Source organism: Berghia stephanieae, chromosome 14 (assembly GCF_034508935.2).
Source record: "Berghia stephanieae isolate SIO BIC M18660-M18661 chromosome 14, UCSD_Bste_1.3, whole genome shotgun sequence".
Lineage (NCBI taxonomy): Eukaryota > Metazoa > Mollusca > Gastropoda > Nudibranchia > Aeolidiidae > Berghia > Berghia stephanieae.
In genome coordinates this window covers 18,961,745-18,974,244 of record NC_088373.1, presented here as the reverse complement: position 1 = coordinate 18,974,244, position 12,500 = coordinate 18,961,745, and the positions used below count along the sequence as shown (strand labels likewise).

Below are 12,500 nucleotides of genomic sequence, written 5' to 3'. Positions count from 1 at the left end.
GGACAGAATGAACCTTATATAATTCCATTGGGAAATATGTCTTTAGGGTTTACTCAAAGGGAAGACTGGAATAACCCAGGCGTTAGCCGCAGTGCAGCGCCTAAAGTGAGCTAGGGTGAGGTGACTTGCTCAAGGCCACACAGCGCAGCGGCGGGTGTTCGAACTGGGTACCTTTCGGGTGCAAAGCAAAGAACGTACCGCTGAGCTACGTAATAATAATAATAATAATAATAATAATAATAATAATAATAATAATAATGATAATAATGATAATAATAATAATAATAATAATAATAATAATAATAATAATAATAATAATAATAATAATAATAATAATAATAATAATAATAATAATAATAATACTCACTCTCCGAGTGCACGTGAAGTTATGGCAGTACTCAAACACGAGAGACAACGTGGTATTGATACCAGCTGTGTTTGGTATGTGTGGTGAGATGAGTCATCCATCCAGATGAATGATGATGATAATGATAGATATATACTCGTAGATATACATAGAGATATAATATCTTTATTTCTTTCATCACCAATTGTTTGTTAAAAGTTCATGTTTTTATTCTTTTAATTTTCTATTTCATTTCCATTCGAGGCGTGCTTTTTGGGAAAGAGGAGGGTCCCGTTGGGGGGTGGAGTGTGTGCGTGTGTGTGTGTGTCTGGGGGGGGGGGGGGGTATTACCATTGTTTGTCAAAGTCCAATTTTAATATTAAAAAAAAAAATTATTTCAATCCGAGGTCGCCTTTTTTTTCCTAAAGAGATGCGCGGGGGGAGGGGGGGAGGGGGGGGAGGGGGGGGGTTGTGAGTTACCATTGTTTGTCAAAGTCCAATTTTAATATTAAAAAAAAAAAAAAATTCAATCCGAGGTCGCCTTTTTTTTCTAAAGAGATGCGCGGGGGGGGGGGGGGGGGGGGGGGGGGGGGGGGTTGTGAGTTACCTGTTTGTTAAGAAATCCAATTTTCTATTTTCTACTTTTTCCTTTCCCTTCGATGTGGCTTTGTGTCTTTGTGTGTATGCGTATGCGTGTGTGTGTATGTGTGTTTATAAGGGGGGGGGGGGGTGTGCGTCTCTCTACACAATAAATTGTTAGAGACGACTAGATTTAAAAAACATCTCCCCCCCCCCCGACCATAAACTTTAACGTCAACTCCAATTCTTTTATAGCCCAAAGCTCATGTTGCATGAGATGGCGCTATATAAGTGTGCATTATTATTATTTATTATTATTATTATTATTTATTATTATTATTATTATTATTATTATTATATATTATTATTGTTGTTATTATTATTATTATTATTATTTATTATTATTATTATTATTATTATTATTATTATTATTATTATTATTATTATTATTATTATTATTATTATTATTATTATTATTATTATTATTAATTATTATTATTATTATTTATTATTATTATTATTTATTATTATTATTATTATTATTATTATTATTATTATTATTATTATTATTTATTATTATTATTATTATTATTATTATTATTATTATTATTATTATTATTATTATTATTATTATTATTTATTATTATATATTATTATTATTATTATATTATTATTATTATTATTATTATTATTATTATTATTATTATTATTATTTATTATTATTATTATTATTGTTATTATTATTATTATTATTATTATTATTATTATTGTTATTATTATTATTATTATTATCATTATTATAACTGGAAGAATCAAGTTTTAAAGAAAGATAAGAACGGAGAAAAAAAAAAGGGAATAGAAAAAGAATACAAGGAAGAACAAAGCAAAACAAAACCAAAAAAAAAACAAAAAACAAACAAACGAATCGGTTTTTTTTTTTTTTTTTTTTTTTTTTTCATGTGTTTTTTCTTTCTTTTCTTTTCTTTTCAAGTATTACTTTAAACGGGGTCACCCTGACACGAGAGATATAACAATCCGGGGAGTAAGATAATACATATTTGACATTGACTTTTCTGTCTGTTTGTACCACGTTCGTTCTATGTTAAAGGTTGCATGCCTCCTCCTGTAATAACCTGTTTTATACAGCCCCCCCCCCCATCTCCTATATATATATATATATATATATATATATATATATCTTTGTTTCGCTTCTCTCTATCTCTCTCTTCTCTCTCTCTCTGTATGTCTGACTGTCTGTCGCTCTCTCTCTCTTTTTTGTTCTCTCTATCTCTATCTCTGTCTATCTCTGTCTGTCTCTCTCTCTCTCTCTCTCTCTCTCTCTCTCTTGTTTTTAGTTTGTTTTTGTTTCTCTTTGTTCTCTCTCTCTCTCTCTCTCTCTCTCTCTCTCTATCTATCTATCTATCTATCTATCTATCTATCTATCTATCTATCTATCTATCTATCTATCTATCTATCTCTCTCTCTATCTATCTATCTATCTATCTCTCTCACTCTGCCTCTGTCTCTCTCTTTCTCTCTCTCTCTCTCTCACTCTCCCTCTCTATCTCAATCTATCCACTCACACAATCCCTCCCCACCGCCCCCCCCCCCACCCTCACCCCCTTGGGCCCCCAATAATAATAATATTTAAAAAAAATAATAATAAAGAAACAAAATAAAGTCTGACTCCAAGATAATGATGGCAATGAAAATTCCGCATAAAATGTCAAGCGTCCCTGTTGATGGGTGAGGCCCCCCCCCCCCCCCCAACCCTCCTAGCTCACTGCTCACCTTTTCCAGCCTGTACATTTATTTATGTGTTTATTTATTCCTCTCGTGCACGCTTGAGTTTGAATTCTTTCTGCTTTATCATTTATCGTCGACGCCTTTTATTGCAGGTAAATAATCTAATAATATTATGGGAGGTTGTACAGGCTGTGTGCTTGAGGAAGGTAGATTCTCTTTCCTCTCCTCCTCCCTCCTCCCCCCCCTCTCTCTCTCTCTCTCTCTCTCTCTCTCTCTCTCTCTCTTTCTCTCACTTTCTGTGTATGTATCGTGTAAGTTTATTTTTCTCTCGCATACACACACACACACACACACACACACACAGATACGTAGATAAATAGATATAGAGATAGATAGAAAGATAGGTAGATAAATAGATAGATAGATAGATAGATAGATAGATAGATAGATAGATAGATAGATAGATAGATAGATAGATAGATAGATAGATAGGTTTATATATATATATATATATATATATATATATATATATATAAAGAGTGTGTGTGTGTGTGTGTGAGAGAGAGAGAGAGAGAGAGAGAGAGAGAGAGAGAGAGAGAGAGAGAGAGAGAGAGAGAGAGAGAAAAGATGGAACCAGCGTATGAGTGCATGGATGGTGTGTATAGATTTATCGGCATTTCTTTACAAGCGTATATTATAATATTATCGTAGATTAACATTTGTACAAAGCATTATGCAGAACAAAGGGGAATATCTTATCAATCTGCCATTGGGTTATATTGAATGAGTCATAATAATAATACTACACTCAGTACACAGTATTGTCTTCTTATTGTAACGAACAATAATATTTATCCCACCCCTCTCATTGGAAAACCCTATCATTTCTTAGTAAATACGTAATCGTTGAATAATGCTTTGATCGCGTTGAATAAAAAAATTATTCAACGATTGCTGAATATTTTCACACATATTATTGGTGTGAAATTAGATGTAAAAGACAGCTGATTGGCATAAAAGGGTTTAGGTTAGGTTTAAGTTCAGGTGTTTAACGGCGCTTTCGACATTGTTTAGGTCATTTAAGCACCCGTTTCCGTCTTTTATCAATTTTTATCGCCTTGAGGGGCCATAGCTGCTCAAAACGTGTACTGTTGTAATAAAATCTTTATAAAATCATGATAGTTACATGTTTTTTAAAAAAATATTTATTTACATTTAGTTCACATTCCTGAGCTGCAGATAATTTAAAATTGTAAGCGGATCGACTGACTGAAACAGAGACTTCAAGGCCCTGTTTTCATAATGTTGTGACCTTATTTGTTCTAACTCATAAAAGTGTATCCAGATGAGAAAAACATTATAAATCTGATCATGTTTTATACTTTTATACATTCTGATCATATGACATGTGAAAAAAGTTCTAGCCAGCATGAAGAATAACAAGTACCGATTTTCTTTGTTTTGAACCAGGCTGCTCGCCGTTGCTGGGCGACGTGACATCAGACTAGTGAATCCAATTGTTTCAGTTATATTATACACATATTGTGTACTACTATAGTGTTCATAACTCTGCAACATAACTAAACTACAAGGCAGAATCATGCGCATAGACCATGTGTTTTTACCATAGCTATCAGAGAGGTCATTCCAGTGGCGTGACATGCTTACAGTATACGGTAGTGCCAGAATAAGAAGAAGGAGTTCACAACATTGCCATCCGGAAGTATAACGGACCTACACACAAACTCTGTGTAACCATGAACTTTTATAGTCTGGTTAATACAGTTTAGTGAGAACAACTCACAAACGCGGATGGCAAAAACAATAACAAAAGCCTGAGTGACGTCATCTGCATACTATCTATAGATAGTTCGAAGATGACGTCACTCAGGTCTTTGTTATGGTCACTGAACTGTATTAACCTGACTATAAACGTTCATGGATGCACACAGTTTTGTGTGTTGGTCCGTTAAACTTCCGGACGGCAATGTTATGAGCTTCTTAGCCAAGCGCATACTATCTATATTTGTAAATACAAAAGAAAGAAGAAAAATTAAAGAAATATTTACTCAAATAAGTAAGAGGCGAAATATTATACCATTTCTCAGTTTTTTTTTTTTTTTTTTTTTTTTTTTCAATGCTGTAATCCATTTTTAAAAGATGGATGCGGTGCCAGGCACCAGGTCAACCAATATAGCCACGCCCCTGAATGTGTTTCTACCATAGATGTCAGAGACATAGAGGGCATGTGTTTCTACCATAGATGTCAGAGACATAGAGGGCATGTGTTTCTACCATAGATATCAGAGACATAGAGGGCATGTGTTTCTACCATAGATATCAAAGACAGAGAGGGCATGCATGTGTTTCTACCATAGATATCAGAGACAGAGAGGGCATGCATGTGTTTCTACCATAGATATCAGAGACAGAGAGGGCATGCATGTGTTTCTACCGTAGATGTCAGAGACATAGAGGGCATGTGTTTCTACCATAGATATCAGAGACATAGAGGGCATGTGTTTCTACCATTGATGTCAGAGACATAGAGGGCATGTGTTTCTACCATAGATATCAGAGACATAGAGGGCATGTGTTTCTACCATTGATGTCAGAAAAGTGAGTGGAGCAGGCACTTATGTTGGTAACAACAAGATATGTAGTGAATAGAAAAGTGCCAGAAGACAATAGAGAATAAAAATTTTTCGCGGCGGTGGTGGGGTTTGAACCTGCGACCTTATTGGTACGACAACTCCGCCTGGCAGGTGAGAGCGTGGCTCTACCGTGTGAGCTATCCACGAACACAAAAATATTCGTTTCAAACTCAAAGTCATTACTAGATCCCTCTCTCACCCACTTCTTGAGACCGCCGATTCGTTCGTACACCACCATCGCGAATAATTTTGACCAGCAGTTAAGCTTAATAGCCAATATTCTCAACACAAACATATAACATAGAAACTCAATGTCTCAATCGTTTCTATGTTATATGTTTGTGTTGAGAATATTGGCTATTAAGCTTAACTGCTGGTCAAAATTATTCGCGATGGTGGTGTACGAACGAATCGGCGGTCTCAAGAAGTGGGTGAGAGAGGGATCTAGTAATGACTTTGAGTTTGAAACGAATATTTTGTGTTCGTGGATAGCTCACACGGTAGAGCCACGCTCTCACCTGCCAGGCGGAGTTGTCGTACCAATAAGGTCGCAGGTTCAAACCCCACCACCGCCGCGAAAAATTTTTATTCTCTATTGTCTTCTGGCACTCTTCATATCTTGTTGTTACCATTGATGTCAGAGACATAGAGGGCATGTGTTTCTACCATAGATATCAGAGAAATAGAGGGCATGTGTTTCTACCATAGATATCAGAGACATAGAGGGCATGTGTTTCTACCATAGATATCAGAGACAGAGAGGGCATGCACGTGTTTCTACCATAGATATCAGAGACAGAGAGGGCATACATGTGTTTCTACCATAGATGTCAGAGACAGAGAGGGCATGTGTTTCTACCATAGATATCAGAGACAGAGAGTGCATGTGTTTCTACCATAGATATCAGAGACAGAGAGTGCATGCGTTTCTACCATAGATATCAGAGACAAAGAGTGCATGTGTTTCTACCATAGATATCAGAGACAGAGAGTGCATGTGTTTCTACCATAGATATCAGAGACAGAGAGGGCATGCATGTGTTTCTATGCTCTACGGATGGGGCAGATTTCACCTTCTTTCATCTTGCTTTGTTTTGATATCAGCAGGAGTAACTCGCATGTTCAATAATATGATGAGAGAACGGTACGACACGACTCACATTCACACTTATGGAATGCATTCGGGCACAAACCATGGTTTACTCACGTACGAACGCACACGTATACATGTTCTCTGCATGCTTGAAATGCACATGGGACATATTTTACTGACACATTCGGACAAACTACTACTACTACTACTACTACTACTACTACTACTACTACTACTACTACTACTACTACTACTACTACTACTACTATTACTACTACTACCACTACTACTACTACTACTACTACTACTACTACTACTACTACTACTACTGCTGCTGCTGCTGCTGCTGTTACTACTACTACTACTACTACTACTACTACTACTACTACTACTACTACTACTACTCTATCTATCTATCTATCTATCTATCTATCTATCTATCTATCTATCTATCTATCTATCTATCTATCTATCTATCTATCTATCTATCTATCTACATACCTATATATATATATATATATATATATTATATATATATATATATATATATATCCATCTATAATTTGGACGTCTGTAATACTTAATTTGCTATCGATGCCCCCCCCCCCCCCCCCCCCGCCCCACCCCCACCCCTCCCCAAGCCAAACTTATCCCGTCATCCCGGTACAGAAACCGGTATCGACAGAAGAATTATCGGTACTTCATTATTACATACAGTCTTTTATTAAGTACCGACCCCAGTCCTCTCGGTTGACTCTTCGATTTATCGAAAAAAAAAAAAGAAATCGATTAGAATTAATCTGATTGCGATACTTGTCCATGTTTGGCGGCGGGGCTGGCCCGTATCGATTATCGAAATGGCTCCAACTTCGATTCAATTTGCATCACTAAAGAGTTTGTGATTTGTTTTTGTGTCATGCTGGAGGGAAAATTTATTAGAAAAAGAAAAGAAAAAGAGGGGGTGGGGGGGGGGATGGAGTTGCAGATTGAGATAGTGATAAAGAGTGGAGTAAATTAGAAGAGAGAGAGAGGAGAGAGAGAGAGAGAGAGAGAGAGAGAGAGAGAGAGAGAGAGAGAGAGGGGGGGGGGGGGGCGTGAATGAGTTTGTGTGTGCGAAAGATAAAACGAGAAATTGAGAACGAGAGAGAGAGAGAGAGAGAGAGAGAGAGAGAGAGAGAGAGAGAGAGAGAGAGAGAGAGAGAGATTTTTACTCTCTTACTTTATCCCACACATCCACACACACATCCACACACACACACACACACATACACACACACACACACACACATCAAACTCCCATGATGGGAACAACGACCCGACCGGCCTCCTACAACCAACACCAACCAACTCGCCAAATCAGCTACCCCTGCTCTATGCCCCTTGCCTGCTGCTTGGCCTGCTTCTGTCTGTATCGTCTGCTGTGCCACTTCTCACTGAGTCAGTCAGTAGCGCTCAGCGCACGCACCGCACGCACCGCACACACACACACACACACACACACTAGACACACACACACACATATCCGCACACACACACACACACACACACACACACACACACACACACGGAAATAAATTTTACTCTTCAGCAGTTCGGCATTAGCATTGCGAGCGATTGTGAGTGAGAAGTGAGAGGAGATAATAATAACAATAATAACAATAATAATAATAAAACACACGGAGGGAAAAGAGAAGGAATTACTTAGTTAATTTTGTGTGTATTGTTGTTATTCGCCGCCGTAAGTTTACTGTGAGTTCAAATGATAATTTTAAAAATTTATTTTCTATCTTTCTTTCTGTTCTACTTCCGTAATAATTCAGCGGTTGTTATACTGTACAACTGCTATACCTTCCTTCCCCGCCACTGTGTGAAAACTGGAATCATTAAAAGTTGTTCGTTTGGCAGTTGGTAGTTTCAGTTTTCAGTTTGCAGAGAGATAAGAGAGCTGAGAGCTGTAGGGCCGATAGGAAGTGAGGCGTTTTCGAACTTGTGCGTTTTTTAGTTTCTAGTTTGAGAGAGAGAGAGAGAGAGCATCAGGTCGTAGCGGTTCTATTCAAAGCACATAATAATATAATATTATTCGTGCCAGGACCCTGTTGTGAGTTTTGTTTCTTTCGTTTTTTTTTTTTTTTTTTTTTTTTTTGATTTTTTTGTTGTTGCCTGCAGTGCAGTAAGCAAGTTCTAGACTTCTTCCTACTTCTCCTCCTCCTCTCTCTCTTTAGATCTATCTGGCTATATTATTTTTATATGTATTATCACACCCGCATACAAGCACATATTATTCTTCTCATACATAGGACAGGAATACCGTCTCAGCGAGGATGAAGTTGAAGCGGCTGTGAATAGCCTACCTATCTACCTACCTACCTACCGACTTTCTGTGGTTGTTGTCGGCTGGCGCGACCAACATTCATATTCGTTTCAAATGTTTAAATAGTTAAGAAATGCTAGATCGACCCAGACGTGTTGAATATTAATATCATAAAGTTCGGTGTCAGTTGGATTCGTGTGTGTCGATGTACTTGGCTGTTTTTCCTTCTTCTTCTTCTTCAAAATTGCAGGAGTTAAAAACCAGACGACTTGGCCAGTTTTGGTATCAAAAGGTTTGTAGATATTTTTTGTTCTCGTTTTTGGGAGAAATTTCACAAATTCAAATGAAGGCTGGTTGGTTTTCTAAAACTCGTTAAAAGTCGATTTTTTAAATATTTTTGAGAATCTATCCATGATATAAATTGAAATGTAAAGTTTATTATTTTTTTTAAGAATCATATGGCACAATAATTTCACTAAATTTTTGTGAATTTGAAGCTTAAATATGATAAAATAATAGACCGAATGAGAAATCTAAGGGGAAGAAAATCCTCAATATTTCAAAATGGGATAAAACGGTATTAGGGAGTTTTGAGAAACTAGTCTTCATACATGACACAATTACAAGCCGTAACTATTCGACCTGCTTCCATTGGACTGGTTGGTAATTACACAATAATTAATTATTACCCAATTATTATTATATTTGCCCAGTTTCTATTCAATGTTTTCTTATCGGGATGTCTTCAGTGCCAGAAACTACTACTACTACTACTACTACTACTACTACTACTACTACTACTACTACTACTACTACTACTACTACTACTACTACTATTACTACTACTATTACTACTACTACTACTACTACTATTACTACTACTACTACTACTATTACTACTACTACTACTACTATTACTACTACTACTACTACTACTACTACTACTACTACTACTACTACTATTACTACTACTAGTACTACTACTACGACGACGACTACTACTACTACCACTCCTACTACTTCTACTACTACCACTACTACTACCACCACTACTACTACTATTACTCCTCCTCCTCCCCCCCCCACTACTACTACGACTACTACTACTACCACTACTACTATTTCTACTACTACCACTACTACCACCATCACTTCTTCTACTATTACTCCTCCTCCTCCTCCTACTACTACTACTACTACTACTACTACTACTACTACTACTCCTACTCCTACTCCTACTCCTACTACTACTACTACTACTACTACTACTACTACTACTACTACTACTACTACTACTACTACTACTACTACTACTACTACTACTACTACTACTACTACTACTACTACTACTACTACTAATTTCTATTATTATTATTATTGTTGTTGTTATTATTATTATTATTATTATTATTTATTATTATTATTATTATTTATTATCATTTTTATTATTATTACCCTTATCATAACGATATTGTACCATTAGGTGACGTGATCATAATCACAGGGTTTACCCAGGACGTCCTACATTCCACAGACTTCAGTCAGTCAAAGCCCTTCTACGTTCTGCCTACTCTTTCTTATCTCTGGGTCAAACAAACAAACAAACAAACAAACACACAAACAAACTATAACTAACTGGGTTAGTGGGATAGTGAAATGTGAAATGAGATGACGGTTGTCTATAGATAGAATGCGCTTGGCCAAGGAGTTCACAACATTGCCATCCGGAAGTATAACGGACCAACACATAAACTCTGTGTAACCATGAACTTTTATAGTCTGGTTAATACAGTTTAGTGAGAACAACTCACAAACGCGGATGGCAAAAACAATAATAAAGGCCTGAGTGACGTCATGTGCATACTATCTATAATTTGAGTTGGGTTGTTTATGATCGCTCCCCATCCACATCACAATACATTGCTAGGTGAAAAGACAATGTTGTTTTTATATCACTCCTATAGATAGTATGCGCTTGGTTAAGAAACTCATAACATTGCCATCCGGAAGTATAACGGACCAACACACAAAACTGTGTGTCTCCATGAACGATTATAGTCAGGTTAATACAGTTCAGTGAGCATTACTCATAAACGCGGATGGCAAAAAACAATAACAAAGATCTGAATGACGTCATCTTCGAACTATCTATACTACTTCTATAATATTGGGGTATTTATAATTGTTAGGGTATTTATAATTATTTATTTATAGTATTCGGGTCTTTGTTATTGTTTTTTGCCATCCGCGTTTATGAGTAATTCTCAATAAACTGTATTACTCTCACTGTTTTCCATTCGTCTACTGTATACCTGCTCTATCTCTATCTCTCCCACTCTCTCACCCCCCTTCTCTCTCACCCTCTCTCTCTCTCGCCTTCTCTCTCTCTCTCTCTCGCCCTCTCTCTCTCTCATCCTCTCTCTCTCTCCCTCTCTCCCTCCCTCCCTCCTTCTCCAACACCACCTCTTATTTCTCCGATGACTATCCATGGGGGGGGGGGGGGGGGGGTAATAATCAGTATCCGAATCCCATATTTGTCCAGTAATCGATACGTGTTCTCTTTGTGCGATTATTTATTTTCTACTTCTGATCAATTTATTTCTGCTGCTCTTTTTGTATCTCGCTTCTCTCTCTCTCTCTCTCTCTCTCTCTCTCTCTCTCTCTCTCTCTCTCTCTCCCCCACTCCCCTCACTCTCTCTTTTTGCCTCACTCTCTCTATTTCCTTATATATCCTTCTCTTTATCTCTCTGTCCACCTCCCTCCTCTTCTCCCGTCCTCCGCCTCTCTCCCTCTCTCTCCTCTCTCTTTACCTTTCTTTCTACATACCTCTCTACCTCTATTAGTTCTCTCTCTCTCCCCCCCTCTCTCTCTCCCACTCTCTCTCCCTCTCTCTTTCTGATTCTATATCGTTCTATTTCTATTTATCTCTATCCCCTTTATGTCTCTCTCTCTCTCTCTCTCTCTCTCTCCCCCCACTCCCCTCACTCTCTCTTTTTGCCTCACTCTCTCTATTTCCTTATATCCTTCTCTTTATCTCTCTGTCCACCTCCCTCCTCCTCTCCCTTCCTCCTCCTCTCCCTTCCTCCTCCTCTCTCTTTCTCTCTCCTCTCTCTTTACCTTTCTTTCTACATACCTCTCTACCTCTATTAGTTTTCTCTCTCTCTCTCTCCCTCTCTCTCTCCCACTCTCTCTCCCTCTCTCTTTCTGATTCTATATCGTTCTATTTCTATTTATCTCTATCCCACTTTATGTCTCTCTCTCTCTCTCTCTCTCTCTCTCTCTCTCTCTCTCTCTCTCTATCTCCAGCTCTTTCTCGCGAAACAATAAAGTGATTGTCTGAGAACCATTTGCCCTTGTTTGTGTATCTAGCTGTCTATGTGTATAAGTGAGGGTGACAAAGGATTGGGGGGGGGGGGGGGGGGGGGGGGGTCGCAGCCATCCCACGACGGGCCGCCAATATTGACATTGCCCATATCCCTTCTCCGTCCCATCCAATGCCAGTTACTCTTGTTGATGTTATTGTTTGTTTGTTTGTTTATTTGTTGTTGTCGTCGTCGTCGTCGTCGTTCATGTTGTTGTGGTGATGTTGCCGGGTGTTGTTGTTGCTGTTGTTCCTGCTACTTCTGCTTCTGATGCTTCTCTTGTTGTTGTTGTTATTTTTGTTGTTGTTGTTGTTGTTGTTGTTGTTGTTGTTGTTGTTATCGTTGCTGGTTGTGCTACTGTTTCTGCTGTTGCCACTGCTGGTGTCTTGACTGCTGCTACTGGTTTTTG

General features: G+C 37.8%; 2 protein-coding genes across 9 annotated transcripts in view; both read left to right on the top strand.

The window, feature by feature from the left end:
* Positions 1-12,500, top strand: part of LOC144960006 (uncharacterized) — a 219,998-nt gene that overhangs the window by 38,015 nt on the left and 169,483 nt on the right. The window lies entirely within an intron of this gene.
* LOC144960005 (uncharacterized) overlaps positions 7,849-12,500 on the top strand; it is a 60,655-nt gene continuing 56,003 nt past the window's right edge. Inside the window, exons 1-2 of one of the 5 annotated variants that reach the window (XM_078892932.1) lie at positions 7,849-8,156; positions 8,716-9,021. The gene's annotated coding sequence lies outside the window, so the exon portion shown is untranslated. Of the gene's footprint in view, positions 8,168-8,334; positions 8,517-8,691; positions 9,022-12,500 lie in introns of those variants that run through there. The other 4 variants (XM_078892930.1, XM_078892931.1, XM_078892934.1 and 1 more) reach the window with 4 other exon arrangements.